The sequence below is a fragment of the Engystomops pustulosus genome, chromosome 6 (assembly GCF_040894005.1).
Source record: "Engystomops pustulosus chromosome 6, aEngPut4.maternal, whole genome shotgun sequence".
NCBI lineage: Eukaryota > Metazoa > Chordata > Amphibia > Anura > Leptodactylidae > Engystomops > Engystomops pustulosus.
Genome location: NC_092416.1, coordinates 186,212,999 through 186,234,287, shown reverse-complemented (window position 1 = coordinate 186,234,287; position 21,289 = coordinate 186,212,999). Strand labels below are relative to the sequence as shown.

At 50.1% G+C, this 21,289-nt stretch overlaps 1 long non-coding RNA gene across 2 annotated transcripts in view; it reads right to left on the bottom strand.

The window, feature by feature from the left end:
- LOC140065159 (uncharacterized) overlaps window positions 1-21,289 on the bottom strand; it is an 81,308-nt gene that overhangs the window by 38,699 nt on the left and 21,320 nt on the right. The window lies entirely within an intron of this gene.

Sequence of the window (21,289 nt, the reverse complement as noted above, 5' to 3'; positions counted from 1 at the left end):
AGGGGCTCAGAGGAAGGGACGACAGAACTGACTCCTATGTGATATATGATTAATCATAAGCAGCAAAACTGTGAATTATGCATTTATTTTTCAGGATTTTAGATTGTGTACTAATGGTGATTCCTCACACTGCTGTGTTCTGTGCTTCTTTGTACTGAAATACTCTGATGACAAGCTGTTGTAGGCTTCTGGTTCACAACAACAGCAGAACCTCAGAGCAATTCTTTGCAGAAAGCAGAGAGCACAGCAGTGTGAGGACACGCCTCCAGAGCACTTGGAGAAGCTAGACTGCAGACATATACATCTGTATTTTACAGTCCTGCTGCTACTAACGGCATACAGAAAGGCCTGATTACACATTTCTCCAGGGACAATACATAACACTGGCTGCAGAGAGCACAGAGCACAGCAGTGTGAGGTCTGATTACACATCTCTCCAGGGACTATACATAACACTGGCTGCAGAGAGCACAGAGCACAGCAGTGTGAGGTCTGATTACACATCTCTCCAGGGACAATACATAACACTGGCTGCAGAGAGCACAGAGCACAGCAGTGTGAGGTCTGATTACACATCTCTCCAGGGACAATACATAGCACTGGCTGCAGAGAGCACAGAGCACAGCAGTGTGAGGTCTGATTACACATCTATCCAGGGACAATACATAACACTGGCTGCAGAGAGCACAGAGCACAGCAGTGTGAGGTCTGATTACACATCTTTCTGGGGACATTACCTAACACTGACTGCAGAAAGCACAGGACACAGCAGTGTGAGGTATGATTGCACATCTCTCCAGGGACAATACATAACACTGGCTGCAGAGAGCACAGAGCACAGCAGTGTGAGGTCTGATTATACATCTCTCCAGGTACAATACATAACACTGGCTGCAAAGAGCACAGAGCACAGCAGTGTGAGGTCTGATTACACATCTCTCCAGGGACAATACATAACACTGGCTGCAGAGAGCACAGAGCACAGCAGTGTGAGGTCTAATTACACATCTCTCCAGGGACAATACATAACACTGGTTGCAGAGAGCACAGAGCACAGCAGTGTGAGGTCTGATTACACATCTCTCCATGGTCAATACACAACACTGGCTGCAGAGAGCACAGAGCACAGCAGTGTGAGGTCTGATTATACATCTCTCCAGGGACAGTACACAACACTGGCTGCAGGGAGCACAGAGCACAGCAGTGTGAGGTCTGATTACACATCTTTCTGGGGACATTACCTAACACTGGCTGCAGAGAGCACAGAGCACAGCAGTGTGAGGTCTGATTACACATCTCTCCAGGGACAATACATAACACTGGCAGCAGAGAGCACAGAGCACAGCAGTGTGAGGTCTGATTACACATCTCTCCAGGGACAATACATAACACTGGCTGCAGAGAGCACAGAGCACAGCAGTGTGAGGTCTGATTACACATCTCTCCAGGGACAATACATAACACTGGCTGCAGAGAGCACAGAGCACAGCAGTGTGAGGTCTGATTACACATCTCTCCAGGGACAATACATAACACTGGCAGCAGAGAGCACAGAGCACAGCAGTGTGAGGTCTGATTACACATCTCTCCAGGGACAATACATAACACTGGCTGAAGAGAGCACAGAGCACAGCAGTGTGAGGTATAATTACACATCTCTCCAGGGACAATACATAACACTGGCTGCAGAGAGCACAGAGCACAGCAGTGTGAGGTATGATTACATATCTCTCCAGGGGCAATACATAACACTGGCAGCAGAAAGCACAGAGCACAGCAGTGTGAGGTCTGATTACACATCTCTCCAGGGACAATACATAACACTGGCTGAAGAGAGCACAGAGCACAGCAGTGTGAGGTCTGATTACACATCTCTCCATGGTCAATACATAACACTGGCTGCAGAGAGCACAGAGCACAGCAGTGTGAGGTCTGATTACACATCTCTCCAGGGACAATACATAACACTGGCTGCAGAGAGCACAGAGCGCAGCAGTGTGAGGTATAATTACACATCTCTCCAGGGACAATACATAACACTGGCAGTAGTCTGCATGGTCACAGCTGCTGACAAGTTCCTTTAAAAACAGGAAATGTTTGTATCACACGAAGTCAGGACTACATGGTGGGGTGACAATCTTTGCCTTGGAATAATAGGTGAGCAGAGTTCACACAAAGGTGTGTTATATTTTCCATCCAGGGGGGTAACTAGGAGACGCAGGGCCCCGACTTCTGAATGGGGCACTCCTCTAAACATATTTGTATCCTCACACATTCATACATATAGATGGGTCCCAGTAGCTGCTGACCACATGGGGGAAATACATGTCAGGAATCAGAGATGAGAGATCCCCGGTCCTGTCCTTCTGCTGTCCCCTCCCTCTCCCCCGACATTTCTTATCTGAGCTTATGATTCGTGCTGTGTATTGTGGAGGATGTGCAGTGTTATATACATTGTGTACAATGTACAGGATAATATGTATATAATGGTGCATATCGTCCATTCTTTACTGTGTCAGGTTGGATTCTGGGGCCCCCTGACATTGCGGGCCCCATAGTAGCTGTAGTTACGCCCCTGTTTCCATCCCTGAATAGAATTATATTCTTATAATATTGTAGTGAGGGTCGTCCGCTGTGTCCTGCTGGGGTGTAAAGGGTCCAAACTTTCAATGATTTGATAAATAGTTAAATTTGAGGTGTTTTCTCTCCTGGGCCACAGCCTGGATCTCATAGTATCTCTGGGTCTGGGTCTAAACAGCTTTAAAGTGAAGGTATGGAAACCTGTGTTCATTTCAAGGGAAGTGATTCTTTACATATCTGTACCCCTGAGGGGTTTTTTAGGAGCTACAGCCCCACAATATAGCCGCCCCCCTGACACAAGGTGCACTTTATATGAGGATATTATAGAACGTGAGATGCTATATCATTTGTACGTTATATGGTGTAATACTGTGAAGACGACATGTACTCTGTATAGAGCGTCAGCTCTGAAGCCAATTTTTTTTTTACCTTCTTCCTTACGCTGTGCACAATAAATGGTTGGACGTTCAAGTTGTGTCGCCGTTCAATCCGTGTATATTAAATGGGTCTAGAATGCAATTTTAATTCAATGCAATTTGAATATCGATTCCTGTTACAACCTGTATATAGGGGGTCGATGTGGCGCACAATATACAGGCACTGTATAGGGAGTACATATATAGCCAGACCCTGTATATGGGGGCGATGTGGCGCACAATATACAGGCACAGTATAGGGAGCACATATATAGCCAGACCCTGTATATGGGGGCGATGTGGCGCACAATATACAGGCACAGTATAGGGAGCACATATATAGCCAGACCCTGTATATGGGGGCCATGTGGCGCACAATAAACAGGCACAGTATAGGGAACACATATATAGCCAGACCCTGTATATGGGGGCGATGTGGCGCACAATATACAGGCACAGTATAGGGAGCACATATATAGCCAGACCCTGTATATGGGGGCGATGTGGTGCACAATATACAGGCACAGTATAGGGAGCACATATATAGCCAGACCCTGTATATGGGGGCGATGTGGCACACAATAAACAGGCACAGTATAGGGAGCACATATATAGCCAGACCCTGTATATGGGGGCCATGTGGCGCACAATATACAGGCACAGTATAGGGAGCACATATATAGACAGACCCTGTATATGGGGGCCATGTGGCGCACAATAAACAGGCACAGTATAGGGAACACATATATAGACAGACCCTGTATATGGGGGCCATGTGGCGCACAATATACAGGCACAGTATAGGGAGCACATATAGCCAGACCCTGTATATGGGGGCGATGTGGCGCACAATATACAGGCACAGTATAGGGAGCACATATATAGCCAGACCATGTATATGGGGGCCATATGGCGCACAATATACAGGCACAGTATAGGGAGCACATATATAGCCAGACCCTGTATATGGGGGCCATGTGGCGCACAATATACAGGCACAGTATAGGGAGCACATATATAGCCAGACCCTGTATATGGGGGCGATGTGGCGCACAATATACAGGCACAGTATAGGGAACACATATATAGCCAGACCCTGTATATGGGGGCGATGTGGCGCACAATAAACAGGCACAGTATAGGGAACACATATATAGCCAGACCCTGTATATGTGGGCCATGTGGCGCACAATATACAGGCACTGTATAGGGAGCACATATATAGCCAGACCCTGTATATGGGGGCGATGTGGCGCACAATATACAGGCACAGTATAGGGAGCACATATATAGCCAGACCCTGTATATGGGGGCAATGTGGCGCACAATAAACAGGCACAGTATAGGGAACACATATAGCCAGACCCTGTATATGGGGGCGATGTGGCGCACAATATACAGGCACAGTATAGGGAACACATATATAGCCAGACCCTGTATATGGGGGCGATGTGGCGCACAATATACAGGCACAGTATAGGGAACACATATATAGCCAGACCCTGTATATGGGGGCGATGTGGCGCACAATAAACAGGCACAGTATAGGGAACACATATATAGCCAGACCCTGTATATGGGGGCGATGTGGCGCACAATATACAGGCACAGTATAGGGAGCACATATATAGCCAGACCCTGTATATGGGGGCGATGTGGCGCACAATATACAGGCACAGTATAGGGAGCACATATATAGCCAGACCCTGTATATGGGGGCCATGTGGCGCACAATATACAGGCACAGTATAGGGAACACATATAAAGACAGACCCTGTATATGGGGGCCATGTGGCGCACAATATACAGGCACTGTATAGGGAACACATATATAGACAGACCCTGTATATGGGGGCAATGTGGCGCACAATATACAGGCACAGTATAGGGAGCACATATATAGCCAGACCCTGTATATGGGGGCCATGTGGCGCACAATATACAGGCACAGTATAGGGAGCACATATATAGCCAGACCCTGTATATGGGGGCGATGTGGCGCACAATATACAGGCACAGTATAGGGAACACATATATAGCCAGACCCTGTATATGGGGGCGATGTGGCGCACAATAAACAGGCACAGTATAGGGAACACATATATAGCCAGACCCTGTATATGTGGGCCATGTGGCGCACAATATACAGGCACTGTATAGGGAGCACATATATAGCCAGACCCTGTATATGGGGGCGATGTGGCGCACAATATACAGGCACAGTATAGGGAGCACATATATAGCCAGACCCTGTATATGGGGGCGATGTGGCGCACAATATACAGGCACAGTATAGGGAGCACATATATAGCCAGACCCTGTATATGGGGGCAATGTGGCGCACAATAAACAGGCACAGTATAGGGAACACATATATAGCCAGACCCTGTATATGGGGGCGATGTGGCGCACAATATACAGGCACAGTATAGGGAACACATATATAGCCAGACCCTGTATATGGGGGCGATGTGGCGCACAATAAACAGGCACAGTATAGGGAACACATATATAGCCAGACCCTGTATATGGGGTCGATGTGGCGCACAATATACAGGCACAGTATAGGGAGCACATATATAGACAGACCCTGTATATGGGCGCGATGTGGCGCACAATAAACAGGCACAGTATAGGGAACACATATATAGCCAGACCCTGTATATGGGGGCGATGTGGCGCACAATATACAGGCACAGTATAGGGAACACATATAGCCAGACCCTGTATATGGGGGCGATGTGGCGCACAATATACAGGCACAGTATAGGGAACACATATATAGCCAGACCCTGTATATGGGGGCGATGTGGCGCACAATATACAGGCACAGTATAGGGAACACATATATAGCCAGACCCTGTATATGGGGGCGATGTGGCGCACAATAAACAGGCACAGTATAGGGAACACATATATAGCCAGACCCTGTATATGGGGGCGATGTGGCGCACAATATACAGGCACAGTATAGGGAACACATATATAGCCAGACCCTGTATATGGGGGCGATGTGGCGCACAATAAACAGGCACAGTATAGGGAACACATATATAGCCAGACCCTGTATATGTGGGCCATGTGGCGCACAATATACAGGCACTGTATAGGGAGCACATATATAGCCAGACCCTGTATATGGGGGCGATGTGGCGCACAATATACAGGCACAGTATAGGGAGCACATATATAGCCAGACCCTGTATATGGGGGCGATGTGGCGCACAATATACAGGCACAGTATAGGGAGCACATATATAGCCAGACCCTGTATATGGGGGCAATGTGGCGCACAATAAACAGGCACAGTATAGGGAACACATATATAGCCAGACCCTGTATATGGGGGCGATGTGGCGCACAATATACAGGCACAGTATAGGGAACACATATATAGCCAGACCCTGTATATGGGGGCGATGTGGCGCACAATAAACAGGCACAGTATAGGGAACACATATATAGCCAGACCCTGTATATGGGGTCGATGTGGCGCACAATATACAGGCACAGTATAGGGAGCACATATATAGACAGACCCTGTATATGGGGGCGATGTGGCGCACAATATACAGGCACAGTATAGGGAACACATATAGCCAGACCCTGTATATGGGGGCGATGTGGCGCACAATATACAGGCACAGTATAGGGAACACATATATAGCCAGACCCTGTATATGGGGGCGATGTGGCGCACAATATACAGGCACAGTATAGGGAACACATATATAGCCAGACCCTGTATATGGGGGCGATGTGGCGCACAATAAACAGGCACAGTATAGGGAACACATATATAGCCAGACCCTGTATATGGGGGCGATGTGGCGCACAATATACAGGCACAGTATAGGGAGCACATATATAGCCAGACCCTGTATATGGGGGCGATGTGGCGCACAATATACAGGCACAGTATAGGGAGCACATATATAGCCAGACCCTGTATATGGGGGCCATGTGGCGCACAATATACAGGCACAGTATAGGGAACACATATAAAGACAGACCCTGTATATGGGGGCCATGTGGCGCACAATATACAGGCACTGTATAGGGAACACATATATAGACAGACCCTGTATATGGGGGCAATGTGGCGCACAATATACAGGCACAGTATAGGGAGCACATATATAGCCAGACCCTGTATATGGGGGCAATGTGGCGCACAATATACAGGCACAGTATAGGGAGCACATATATAGCCAGACCCTGTATATGGGGGCAATGTGGCGCACAATATACAGGCACAGTATAGGGAGCACATATATAGCCAGACCCTGTATATGGGGGCGATGTGGCGCACAATATACAGGCACAGTATAGGGAGCACATATATAGCCAGACCCTGTATATGGGGGCGATGTGGCGCACAATATACAGGCACTGTATAGGGAACACATATATAGCCAGACCCTGTATATGGGGGCGATGTGGCGCACAATATACAGGCACAGTATAGGGAGCACATATATAGCCAGACCCTGTATATGGGGGCGATGTGGCGCACAATAAACAGGCACAGTATAGGGAACACATATATAGCCAGACCCTGTATATGGGGGCGATGTGGCGCACAATATACAGGCACAGTATAGGGAGCACATATATAGCCAGACCCTGTATATGGGGGCGATGTGGCGCACAATAAACAGGCACAGTATAGGGAACACATATATAGACAGACCCTGTATATGGGGGCCATGTGGCGCACAATATACAGGCACAGTATAGGGAACACATATAGCCAGACCCTGTATATGGGGGCCATGTGGCGCACAATATACAGGCACAGTATAGGGAACACATATATAGACAGACCCTGTATATGGGGGCCATGTGGCGCACAATATACAGGCACAGTATAGGGAACACATATATAGCCAGACCCTGTATATGGGGGCGATGTGGCGCACAATATACAGGCACAGTATAGGGAACACATATAGCCAGACCCTGTATATGGGGGCCATGTGGCGCACAATATACAGGCACAGTATAGGGAACACATATATAGACAGACCCTGTATATGGGGGCCATGTGGCGCACAATATACAGGCACAGTATAGGGAACACATATATAGCCAGACCCTGTATATGGGGGCGATGTGGCGCACAATATACAGGCACAGTATAGGGAACACATATATAGCCAGACCCTGTATATGGGGACGATGTGGAGCACAATATACAGGCACAGTATAGGGAACACATATATAGCCAGACCCTGTATATGGGGACACTCTTTACAATGACTGACTGTACATGGACAGGGTTATTATCACTGTTCCTTCATGTAGGAGTCATACTCAGCGATATTATATTTGGCGCACAGCCTGATATAGCATGTAAGCCATGGATTACCAGGAGCGTGCCAGATGTAAGCTGATAGGGACACAGTCACACATGACAGATGACCATGTGGGCAGAGGTCCGGGCAGTCTGTACGGCAGATCATACATCCATCAGGCCGGATCAGGACACCTGGAAGGTGACAAGACAAGTCTAAGTCGTCACGTTGTGATAAATACCTTGGGGCGTGTGGAGATTCCTAAAATGCTCCTGGAGTCATGTGACTGACATTGTTCAACCTGATCGTCAAGTCAGACTCGTTAGCTCAAACCATTGTGTCTACAGATCACTGAAGACGGAGATTTAAAGAGGAATGGAGGTGACCCCATAGAAGACCAAGAAAGACTTTATCACACATTATATGAGTGTTATAGTGCAGGAAGGGGGAGGACATGTACAGGATATAGTGCCAGGAGGGGGAGGACATGTACAGTATATAGTGCCAGGAGGGGTAGGACATGTACAGGATATAGTGCCAGGAGGGGGAGGACATGTACAGTATATAGTGCCAGGAGGGTGAGGCATGTACAGGATATAGTGCCAGGAGGGGGAGGACATGTACAGTATATAGTGCAAGGAGGGGGAGGACATGTACAGTATACAGTGCCAGGAGGGGGAGGACATGTACAGTATATAGTGCCAGGAGGAGGAGGACATGTACAGGATATAGTGCCAGGAGGAGGAGGACATGTACAGTATATAGTGCCAGGAGGGGGAGGACATGTACAGTATACAGTGCCAGGAGGGGGAGGACATGTACAGTATATAGTGCCAGGAGGGGGAGGACATGTACAGGATATAGTGCCAGGAGGAGGAGGACATGTACAGGATATAGTGCCAGGAGGAGGAGGACATGTACAGTATATAGTGCCAGGAGGGGGAGGACATGTACAGTATACAGTGCCAGGAGGGGGAGGACATGTACAGTATATAGTGCCAGGAGGGGGAGGACATGTACAGGATATAGTGCCAGGAGGAGGAGGACATGTACAGGATATAGTGCCAGGAGGAGGAGGACATGTACAGGATATAGTGCCAGGAGGAGGAGGACATGTACAGGATATAGTGCCAGGAGGGGGAGGACATGTACAGGATATAGTGCCAGGAGGGGGAGGACATGTACAGGATATAGTGCCAGGAGGGGGAGGACATGTACAGGATATAGTGCCAGGAGGGGGAGGACATGTACAGTATATAGTGCCAGGAGGGGGAGGACATGTACAGTATATAGTGCCAGGAGGGGGAGGACATGTACAGTATATAGTGCCAGGAGGGGGAGGACATGTACAGGATATAGTGCCAGGAGGAGGAGGACATGTACAGAATATAGTGCCAGGAGGGGGAGGACATGTACAGGATATAGTGCCAGGAGGGGGAGGACATGTACAGTATATAGTGCCAGGAGGGGGAGGACATGTATAGGATATAGTGCCAGGAGCGGGAGGACATGTATAGGATATAGTGCCAGGAGGGGGAGGACATGTACAGTATATAGTGCCAGGAGGGGGAGGACATGTACAGGATATAGTGCCAGGAGGGGGAGGACATGTACAGGATATAGTGCCAGGAGGGGGAGGACATGTACTGGATATAGTGCCAGGAGGGGGAGGACATGTACAGTATATAGTGCCAGGAGGGGGAGGACATGTACAGTATACAGTGCCAGGAGGGGGAGGACATGTACAGGATATAGTGCCAGGAGGGGGAGGACATGTACAGTATACAGTGCCAGGAGGAGGAGGACATGTACAGTATATAGTGCCAGGAGGGGGAGGACATGTATAGGATATAGTGCCAGGAGCGGGAGGACATGTATAGGATATAGTGCCAGGAGGGGGAGGACATGTACAGTATATAGTGCAAGGAGGGGGAGGACATGTACAGGATATAGTGCCAGGAGGGGGAGGACATGTACAGGATATAGTGCCAGGAGGGGGAGGACATGTACAGGATATAGTGCCAGGAGGGGGAGGACATGTACAGTATACAGTGCCAGGAGGGGGAGGACATGTACAGGATATAGTGCCAGGAGGAAGAGGACATGTACAGTATACAGTGCCAGGAGGAGGAGGACATGTACAGGATATAGTGCCAGGAGGAGGAGGACATGTACAGGATATAGTGCCAGGAGGGGGAGGACATGTACAGGATATAGTGCCAGGAGGGGGAGGACATGTACAGTATATAGTGCCAAGAGGGGGAGGACATGTAAAGGATATAGTGCCAGGAGGGGGAGGACATGTACAGTATATAGTGCCAGGAGGAGGAGGAGGACATGTACAGGATATAGTGCAGGAAGGGGGAGGACATGTACAGTATATAGTGCCAGGAGGGGGAGGACATGTACTGGATATAGTGCCAGGAGGGGGAGGACATGTACAGGATATAGTGCCAGGAGGGGGAGGACATGTACAGTATATAGTGCCAGGAGGAGGAGGACATGTACAGGATATAGTGCAAGGAGGGGGAGGACATGTACAGTATATAGTGCCAGGAGGGGGAGGACATGTACAGTATATAGTGCCAGGAGGGGGAGGATATGTACAGTATATAGTGCCAGGAGGGGGAGGACATGTACAGGATATAGTGCAAGGAGGGGGAGGACATGTACAGTATATAGTGCCAGGAGGGGGAGGACATGTACAGTATACAGTGCAAGGAGGAGGAGGACATGTACAGGATATAGTGCCAGGAGGAGGAGGACATGTACACGATATAGTGGCAGGAGGGGGAGGACATGTACAGTATATAGTGCCAGGAGGGGGAGGACATGTACAGGATATAGTGCAAGGAGGGGGAGGACATGTACAGTATATAGTGCCAGGAGGGGGAGGACATGTACAGTATACAGTGCCAGGAGGAGGAGGACATGTACAGGATATAGTGCCAGGAGGAGGAGGACATGTACACGATATAGTGGCAGGAGGGGGAGGACATGTACAGTATATAGTGCCAGGAGGGGGAGGACATGTACAGGATATAGTGCCAGGAGGGGGAGGACATGTACAGTATATAGTGCCAGGAGGGGGAAGACATGTACAGTATATAGTGCCAGGAGGGGGAGGACATGTACAGGATATAGTGCCAGGAGGGGGAGGACATGTACAGTATATAGTGCCAGGAGGGGGAGGACATGTACAGTATATAGTGCCAGGAGGAGGAGGACATGTACAGGATATAGTGCCAGGAGGGGGAGGACATGTACAGTATATAGTGCCAGGAGGGGGAGGACATGTACAGTATATAGTGCCAGGAGGGGGAGGATATGTACAGTATATAGTGCCAGGAGGGGGAGAACATGTACAGGATATAGTGCCAGGAGGGGGAGGACATGTACAGTATATAGTGCCAGGAGGGGGAGGACATGTACAGTATATAGTGCCAGGAGGAGGAGGACATGTACAGGATATAGTGCCAGGAGGGGGAGGACATGTACAGTATATAGTGCCAGGAGGGGGAGGACATGTACAGTATACAGTGCAAGGAGGAGGAGGACATGTACAGGATATAGTGCCAGGAGGAGGAGGACATGTACAGTATATAGTGCCAGGAGGGGGAGGACATGTACAGGATATAGTGCCAGGAGGGGGAGGACATGTACAGTATACAGTGCCAGAAGGAGGACATGTACAGTATATAGTGCCAGGAGGGGGAGAACATGTACAGGATATAGTGCAAGGAGGCGGAGGACATGTACAGGATATAGTGCCAGGAGGGGGAGGACATGTACAGGATATAGTGCCAGGAGGAGGAGGACATGTACAGGATATAGTGCAAGGAGGAGGAGGACATGTACAGTATATAGTGCCAGGAGGGGGAGGACATGTACAGGATAAAGTGCCAGGACGGGGAGGACATGTACAGAATATAGTGCCAGGAGGAGGAGGACATGTACAGTATATAGTGCCAGGAGGAGGAGGACATGTACAGGATATAGTGCCAGGAGGGGGAGGACATGTACAGGATATAGTGCCAGGAGGGGGAGGACATGTACAGGATATAGTGCCAGCAGGGGGAGGACATGTACAAGATATAGTGCCAGGAGGAGGAGGACATGTACAGGATATAGTGCCAGGAGGGGGAGGACATGTACAGGATATAGTGCCAGGAGGGGGAGGACATGTACAGTATATAGTGGCAGGAGGGGGAGGACATGTACAGGATATAGTGCCAGGAGGAGGAGGACATGTACAGGATATAGTGCCAGGAGGGGGAGGACATGTACAGTATATAGTGCCAAGAGGGGGAGGACATGTACAGTATACAGTGCCAGGAGGAGGAGGACATGTACAGGATATAGTGCCAGGAGGGGGAGAACATGTACAGGATATAGTGCCAGGAGGCGGAGGACATGTACAGGATAAAGTGCCAGGAGGGGGAGGACATGTACAGGACATAGTGCCAGGAGGGGGAGGACATGTACAGGATATAGTGCCAGGAGGAGGAGGACATGTACCGGATATAGTGCCAGGAGGGGGAGGACATGTACAGTATATAGTGCCAGGAGGGGGAGGACATGTACAGTATACAGTGCAAGGAGGAGGAGGACATGTACAGGATATAGTGCCGGGAGGGGGAGGACATGTACAGGATATAGTGCCAGGAGGCAGAGGAGATGTACAGGATAAAGTGCCAGGAGGGTGAGGACATGTACAGGACATAGTGCCAGGAGGGTGAGGACATGTACAGTATACAGTTCCAGGAGGAGGAGGACATGTACAGGATATAGTGCCAGGAGGGGGAGGACATGTACAGGATATAGTGCCAGGAGGCGGAGGACATGTACAGGATATAGTGCCAGGAGGGGGAGGACATGTACAGGATATAGTGCCAGGAGGAGGAGGACATGTACAGGATATAGTGCCAGGAGGAGGAGGACATGTACAGGATATAGTGCCAGGAGGAGGAGGACATGTACAGGATATAGTGCCAGGAGGAGGAGGGCATGTACAGGATATAGTGCAAGGTGGAGGAAGACATGTACAGGATATAGTGCCAGGAGGAGGAGGGCATGTACAGGATATAGTGCCAGGAGGAGGAGGACATGTACAGGATATAGTGCCAGGAGGAGGAGGACATGTACAGGATATAGTGCCAGGAGGAGGAGGACATGTACAGGATATAGTGCCAGGAGAAGGAAGACATGTACAGGATATAGTGCCAGGAGGAGGAGGACATGTACAGGATATAGTGCCAGGAGGAGGAGGACATGTACAGGATATAGTGCAAGGAGGGGGTGGACATGTACAGGATATAGTGCCAGGTGGAGGAGGACATGTACAGGATATAGTGCAAGGAGGAAGAGGGCATGTACAGGATATAGTGACAGGTGGCGGAGGACATGTACAGGATATAGTGCCAGGAAGAGGAGGACATGTACAGGATATAGTGCCAGGAGGAGGAGGACATGTACAGGATATAGTGCCAGGAGGAGGAGGACATGTACAGTATACAGTGCCAGGAGGAGGAGGACATGTACAGGATATAGTGCCAGGAGAGGGAGGACATGTACAGGATATAGTGCCAGGAGGAGGAGGACATGTACAGGATATAGTGCCAGGAGGAGGAGGACATGTACAGGATATAGTGCCAGAAGGAGGAGGACATGTACAGGATATAGTGCAAGGAGGAGGAGGACATGTACCGGATATAGTGCAAGGAGGGGGAGGACATGTACCGGATATAGTGCCAGGAGGGGGAGGACATGTACAGGATATAGTGCCAGGAGGGGGAGGACATGTACAGGATATAGTGCCAGGAGGAGGAGGACATGTACAGGATATAGTGCCAGGAGGGGGAAGACATGTACAGGATATAGTGCCAGGTGGGGGAAGACATGTACAAGATATAGTGCAAGGAGGGGGAGGTCATGTACAGGATATAGTGCAAGGAGAGGGAGGACATGTACAGGATATAGTGCCAGGAGGAGGAGGACATGTACAGGATAAAGTGCCAGGAGGAGGAGGACATGTACAGGATATAGTGCCAGAAGGAGGAGGACATGTACAGGATATAGTGCAAGGAGGAGGAGGACATGTACAGTATATAGTGCCAGGAGGGGGAGGACATATACCGGATATAGTGCCAGGAGGAGGAGAACATGTACAGCATATAGTGCCAGGAGGGGGAGGACATGTACAGGATATAGTGCCAGAAGGGGGAGGACATGTAGAGGATATAGTGCCAGGAGGGGGAGGACATGTACAGGATATAGTGCCAGGAGAGGGAGGACATGTACAGGATATGGTGTCAGGAGGAGGAGGACATGTACAGGATATAGTGCCAGGAGGAGGAGGACATGTACAGGATATAGTGTCAGGAGGAGGAGGACATGTACAGGATATAGTGCCAGGAGGAGGAGGATATGTACAGGATATAGTGACAGGTGGCGGAGGACATGAACAGGATATAGTGCCAGGAAGAGGAGGACATGTACAGGATATAGTGCCAGGAGGAGGAGGACATGTACAGGATATAGTGCCAGGAGGAGGAGGACATGTACAGGATATAGTGCCAGGAGGAGGAGGACATGTACAGTATACAGTGCCAGGAGGAGGAGGACATGTACAGGATATAGTGCCAGGAGAGGGAGGACATGTACAGGATATAGTGCCAGGAGGAGGAGGACATGTACAGGATATAGTGCCAGGAGGAGGAGGACATGTACAGGATATAGTGCCAGAAGGAGGAGGACATGTACAGGATATAGTGCAAGGAGGAGGAGGACATGTACCGGATATAGTGCAAGGAGGGGGAGGACATGTACCGGATATAGTGCCAGAAGGGGGAGGACATGTACAGGATATAGTGCCAGGAGGGGGAGGACATGTACAGGATATAGTGCCAGGAGGAGGAGGACATGTACAGTATATAGTGCAAGGAGGGGGAGGACATGTACAGGATATAGTGCCAGGAGGGGGAGGTTATGTACAGGATATAGTGCCAGGAGGGGAAGGACATGTACAGGATATAGTGCCAGGAGGGGTAGGACATGTACAGGATATGCTGCCAGGAGGGGGAGGACATGTACAGGATATAGTGCCAGAAAGGGGAGGACATGTAGAGGATATAGTGCCAGGAGGAGGAGGACATGTACAGGATATAGTGCCAGGAGGGGGAGGACATGTACAGTATATAGTGCCAGGAGGAGGAGGACATGTACAGGATATAGTGCCAGGAGGGGGAGGACATGTACAGGATATAGTGGCAGGAGGGGGAGAACATGTACAGTATATAGTGCCAGGAGGGGGAGGACATGTACAGGATATGGTGCCAGGAGGAGGAGGACATGTACAGGATATAGTGCCAGGAGGAGGAGGACATGTACAGTATATAGTGTCAGGAGGGGGAGGACATGTACAGGATATAGTGCCAGGAGGAGGAGGACATGTACAGGATATAGTGCCAGGAGGGAGAGGACATGTACAGGATATAGTGCCAGGTGGGGGAAGACATGTACAAGATATAGTGCCAGGAGGGGGAGGACATGTACAGTATATAGTGCCAGGAGGAGGAGGACATGTACAGGATATAGTGCCAGGAGGAGGAGGACATGTACAGGATATAGTGCCAGGAGGGGGAAGACATGTACAGGATATAGTGCCAGGTGGGGGAAGACATGTACAAGATATAGTGCCAGGAGGGGGAGGTCATGTACAGGATATAGTGCCAGGAGAGGGAGGACATGTACAGGATATAGTGCCAGGAGGAGGAGGACATGTACAGGATAAAGTGCCAGGAGGAGGAGGACATGTACAGGATATAGTGCCAGAAGGAGGAGGACATGTACAGGATATAGTGCAAGGAGGAGGAGGACATGTACAGTATATAGTGCCAGGAGGGGGAGGACATGTAACGGATATAGTGCCAGGAGGAGGAGAACATGTACAGGATATAGTGCCAGGAGGGGGAGGACATGTACAGGATATAGTGCCAGAAGGGGGAGGACATGTAGAGGATATAGTGCCAGGAGGGGGAGGACATGTACAGGATATAGTGCCAGGAGAGGGAGGACATGTACAGGATATGGTGTCAGGAGGAGGAGGACATGTACAGGATATAGTGCCAGGAGGAGGAGGACATGTACAGGATATAGTGTCAGGAGGAGGAGGACATGTACAGGATATAGTGCCAGGAGGAGGAGGACATGTACAGGATATAGTGCCAGGAGGAGGAGGACATGTACAGGATATAGTGCCAGGAGGGAGAGGACATGTACAGGATATAGTGCCAGGTGGGGGAAGACAGGTACAAGATATAGTGCCAGGAGGGGGAGGACATGTACAGTATATAGTGCCAGGAGGAGGAGGAAATGTACAGGATATAGTGCCAGGAGGAGGAGGACATGTACAGGATATAGGGCCAGGAGGGGGAAGACATGTACAGGATATAGTGCCAGGTGGGGGAAGACATGTACAAGATATAGTGCCAGGAGGGGGAGGTCATGTACAGGATATAGTGCCAGGAGGAGGAGGACATGTACAGGATATAGTGCAGGAAGGGGGAGGACATGTACAGGATATGGTGCAAGGAGGGGGAGGACATGTACTGGATATAGTGCCAGGAGGGGGAGGACATGTACAGGATATAGTGCCAGGAGGGGGAGGACATGTACAGGATATAGTGCCAGGAGGAGGAAGACATGAACAGGATATAGTGCCAGGAAAGGGAGGACATGTACAGTATATTATGCCAGGAGGGGGAGGACATGTACAGTATATAATGCCAGGAGGAGGAAGAAATGTACAGGAAATAGTGCCAGGAGGAGGAGGAGGACATGTACAGGATATAGTGCCAGGTGGGAAGAGACATGTACAAGATATAGTGCCAGGAGGGGGAGGACATGTACAGTATATAGTGCAAGGAGGAGGAGGACATGTACAGGATATAGTGCCAGGAGGGGGAGGTCATGTATAGGATATAGTGCCAGGAGGAGGAGGACACATACAGGATATAGTGCAGGAAGGGGGAGGACATGTACAGGATATGGTGCCAGGAGGAGGAGGACATGTACAGGATATAGTGCCAGGAGGAGGAGGACATGTACAGTATATAGTTCCAGGAGGGGGAGGACATGTAGAGGATATAGTGCCAGGAGGGGGAGGACATGTACAGGATATAGTGCCAGGAGGAGGAGGACATGTACAGGATATAGTGCCAGGAGGGGGAGGACATGTACAGGATATAGTGCCAGGAGGGGGAGGACATGTACAGGAAATAGTGCCAGGAGGAGGAGGACATGTACAGGATATAGTGCCAGGAGGGGGAGGACATGTACAGCATATAGTGCCAGGAGGGGGAGGACATGTACAGGATATAGAGCCAGGAGGGGGAGGACATGTACAGGATATAGTGCCAGGAGGAGGAGGACATGAACAGGATATAGTGCCAGGAGGGGGAGGACATGTACAGGATATAGTGCCAGGAGGGGGAGGACATGTAGAGGATATAGTGCCAGGAGGGGGAGGACATGTACAGGATATAGTGCCAGGAGGAGGAGGACATGTACAGGATATAGTGCCAGGAGGGGGAGGACATGTACAGGATATAGTGCCAGGAGGGGGAGGACATGTACAGGAAATAGTGCAAGGAGAAGGAGGACATGTACAGGATATAGTGCCAGGAGGGGGAGGACATGTACAGCATATAGTGCCAGGAGGGGGAGGACATGTACAGGATATAGAGCCAGGAGGGGGAGGACATGTACAGGATATAGTGCCAGGAGGAGGAGGACATGTACAGGATATAGTGCCAGGAGGGGGAGGACATGTACAGGATATAGTGCCAGGAGGGGGAGGACATGTACAGGATATAGTGCCAGGAGGGGGAGGACATGTACAGGATATAGTGCCAGGAGGGGGAGGACATGTACAGTGTATAATGCCAGAAGGAGGAGGACATGTACAGTATATAATGCCAGGAGGAGGAGGACATGTACAGGATATAGTGCCAGGAGGAGGAGGACATGTACAGGATATAGTGCCAGGAGGGGAGGACATGTATAGTATATAGTGCCAGGAGGAGGAGGACATGTACAGGATATAGTGCCAGGAGGGGGAGGACATGTACAGGATATAGTGCCAGGAGGGGGAGGACATGTACAGGATATAGTGCCAGGAGGAGGAGGACATGTACAGGATATAGTGCCAGGAGGAGGAGGACATGTACAGGATATAGTGCAAGGAGGGGGAGAACATGTACAGTATATAGTGCCAGGAGGGGAAGGACATGTACAGGATATAGTTCCAGGAGGAGGAGGACATGTACAGGATATAGTGCCAGGAGGAGGAGGACATGTACAGGATATAGTGCAGGAGGGGGAGAACATGTACAGGATATAGTGCCAGGAGGGGAGGACATGAATAGTATATAGTGCCAGGAGGGGGAGAACATGTACAGAATATAGTTCCAGGAGGGGGAAAACATGTACAGGATATAGTGCCAGGAGGGGGAGGACATTTACAGGATATAGTGCCAGGAGGAGGAGGACATGTACAGGATATAGTGCAAGGAGGAGAAGGACATGTACAGTATATAGTGCCAGGAGGAGGAGGACATGTACAGGATATAGTGCCAGGAGGGGGAGGTCATGTAGAGGATATAGTGCCAGGAGGAGGAGGACACGTACAGGATATAGTGCAGGAAGGGGGAGGACATGTACAGGATATGGTGCCAGGAGGGGGAGGACATGTACAGGATATAGTGCCAGGAGGGGGAGGACATGTACAGGATATAGTGCCAGGAGGAGGAGGACATGTACAGGATATAGTGCCAGGAGGGAGAGGACATGTACAGGATATAGTGCCAGGAGGGGGAGGACATGTACAGGATATAGTGCCAGGAGGGGGAGGACATGTACAGTATATAGTGGCAGGAGGGGGAGGACATGTACAGGATATAGTGCCAGGAGGAGGAGGACATGTACAGGATATAGTGCCAGGAGGGGGAGGACATGTACAGTATATAGTGCCAAGAGGGGGAGGACATGTACAGTATACAGTGCCAGGAGGAGGAGGACATGTACAGGATATAGTGCCAGGAGGGGGAGAACATGTACAGGATATAGTGCCAGGAGGCGGAGGACATGTACAGGATAAAGTGCCAGGAGGGGGAGGACATGTTCAGGACATAGTGCCAGGAGGGGGAGGACATGTACAGGATATAGTGCCAGGAGGAGGAGGACATGTACCGGATATAGTGCCAGGAGGGGGAGGACATGTACAGTATATAGTGCCAGGAGGGGGAGGACATGTACAGTATACAGTGCAAGGAGGAGGAGGACATGTACAGGATATAGTGCCGGGAGGGGGAGGACATGTACAGGATATAGTGCCAGGAGGCAGAGGACATGTACAGGATAAAGTGCCAGGAGGGTGAGGACATGTACAGGACATAGTGCCAGGAGGGTGAGGACATGTACAGTATACAGTGCCAGGAGGAGGAGGACATGTACAGGATATAGTGCCAGGAGGGGGAGGACATGTACAGGATATAGTGCCAGGAGGCGGAGGACATGTACAGGATATAGTGCCAGGAGGGGGAGGACATGTACAGGATATAGTGCCAGGAGGAGGAGGACATGTACAGGATATAGTGCCAGGAGGAGGAGGACATGTACAGGATATAGTGCCAGGAGGAGGAGGACATGTACAGGATATAGTGCCAGGAGGAGGAGGGCATGTACAGGATATAGTGCAAGGTGGAGGAGGACATGTACAGGATATAGTGCCAGGAGGAGGAGGGCATGTACAGGATATAGTGCCAGGAGGAGGAGGACATGTACAGGATATAGTGCCAGGAGGAGGAGGACATGTACAGGATATAGTGCCAGGAGGAGGAGGACATGTACAGGATATAGTGCCAGGAGGAGGAAGACATGTACAGGATATAGTGCCAGGAGGAGGAGGACATGTACAGGATATAGTGCCAGGAGGAGGAGGACATGTACAGGATATAGTGCAAGGAGGGGGTGGACATGTACAGGATATAGTGCCAGGTGGAGGAGGACATGTACAGGATATAGTGCAAGGAGGAAGAGGGCATGTACAGGATATAGTGACAGGTGGCGGAGGACATGTACAGGATATAGTGCCAGGAAGAGGAGGACATGTACAGGATATAGTGCCAGGAGGAGGAGGACATGTACAGGATATAGTGCCAGGAGGAGGAGGACATGTACAGGATATAGTGCCAGGAGGAGGAGGACATGTACAGTATACAGTGCCAGGAGGAGGAGGACATGTACAGGATATAGTGCCAGGAGAGGGAGGACATGTACAGGATATAGTGCCAGGAGGAGGAGGACATGTACAGGATATAGTGCCAGGAGGAGGAGGACATGTACAGGATATAGTGCCAGAAGGAGGAGGACATGTACAGGATATAGTGCAAGGAGGAGGAGGACATGTACCGGATATAGTGCAAGGAGGGGGAGGACATGTACCGGATATAGTGCCAGGAGGGGGAGGACATGTACAGGATATAGTGCCAGGAGGGGGAGGACATGTACAGGATATAGTGCCAGGAGGAGGAGGACATGTACAGGATATAGTGCCAGGAGGGGGAAGACATGTACAGGATATAGTGCCAGGTGGGGGAAGACATGTACAAGATATAGTGCCAGGAGGGGGAGGTCATGTACAGGATATAGTGCAAGGAGAGGGAGGACATGTACAGGATATAGTGCCAGGAGGAGGAGGACATGTACAGGATAAAGTGCCAGGAGGAGGAGGACATGTAAAGGATATAGTGCCAGAAGGAGGAGGACATGTACAGGATATAGTGCAAGGAAGAGGAGGACATGTACAGTATATAGTGCAAGGAGGGGGAGGACATGTACCGGATATAGTGCCAGGAGGAGGAGAACATGTACAGGATATAGTGCCAGGAGGGGGAGGACATGTACAGGATATAGTGCCAGAAGGGGGAGGACATG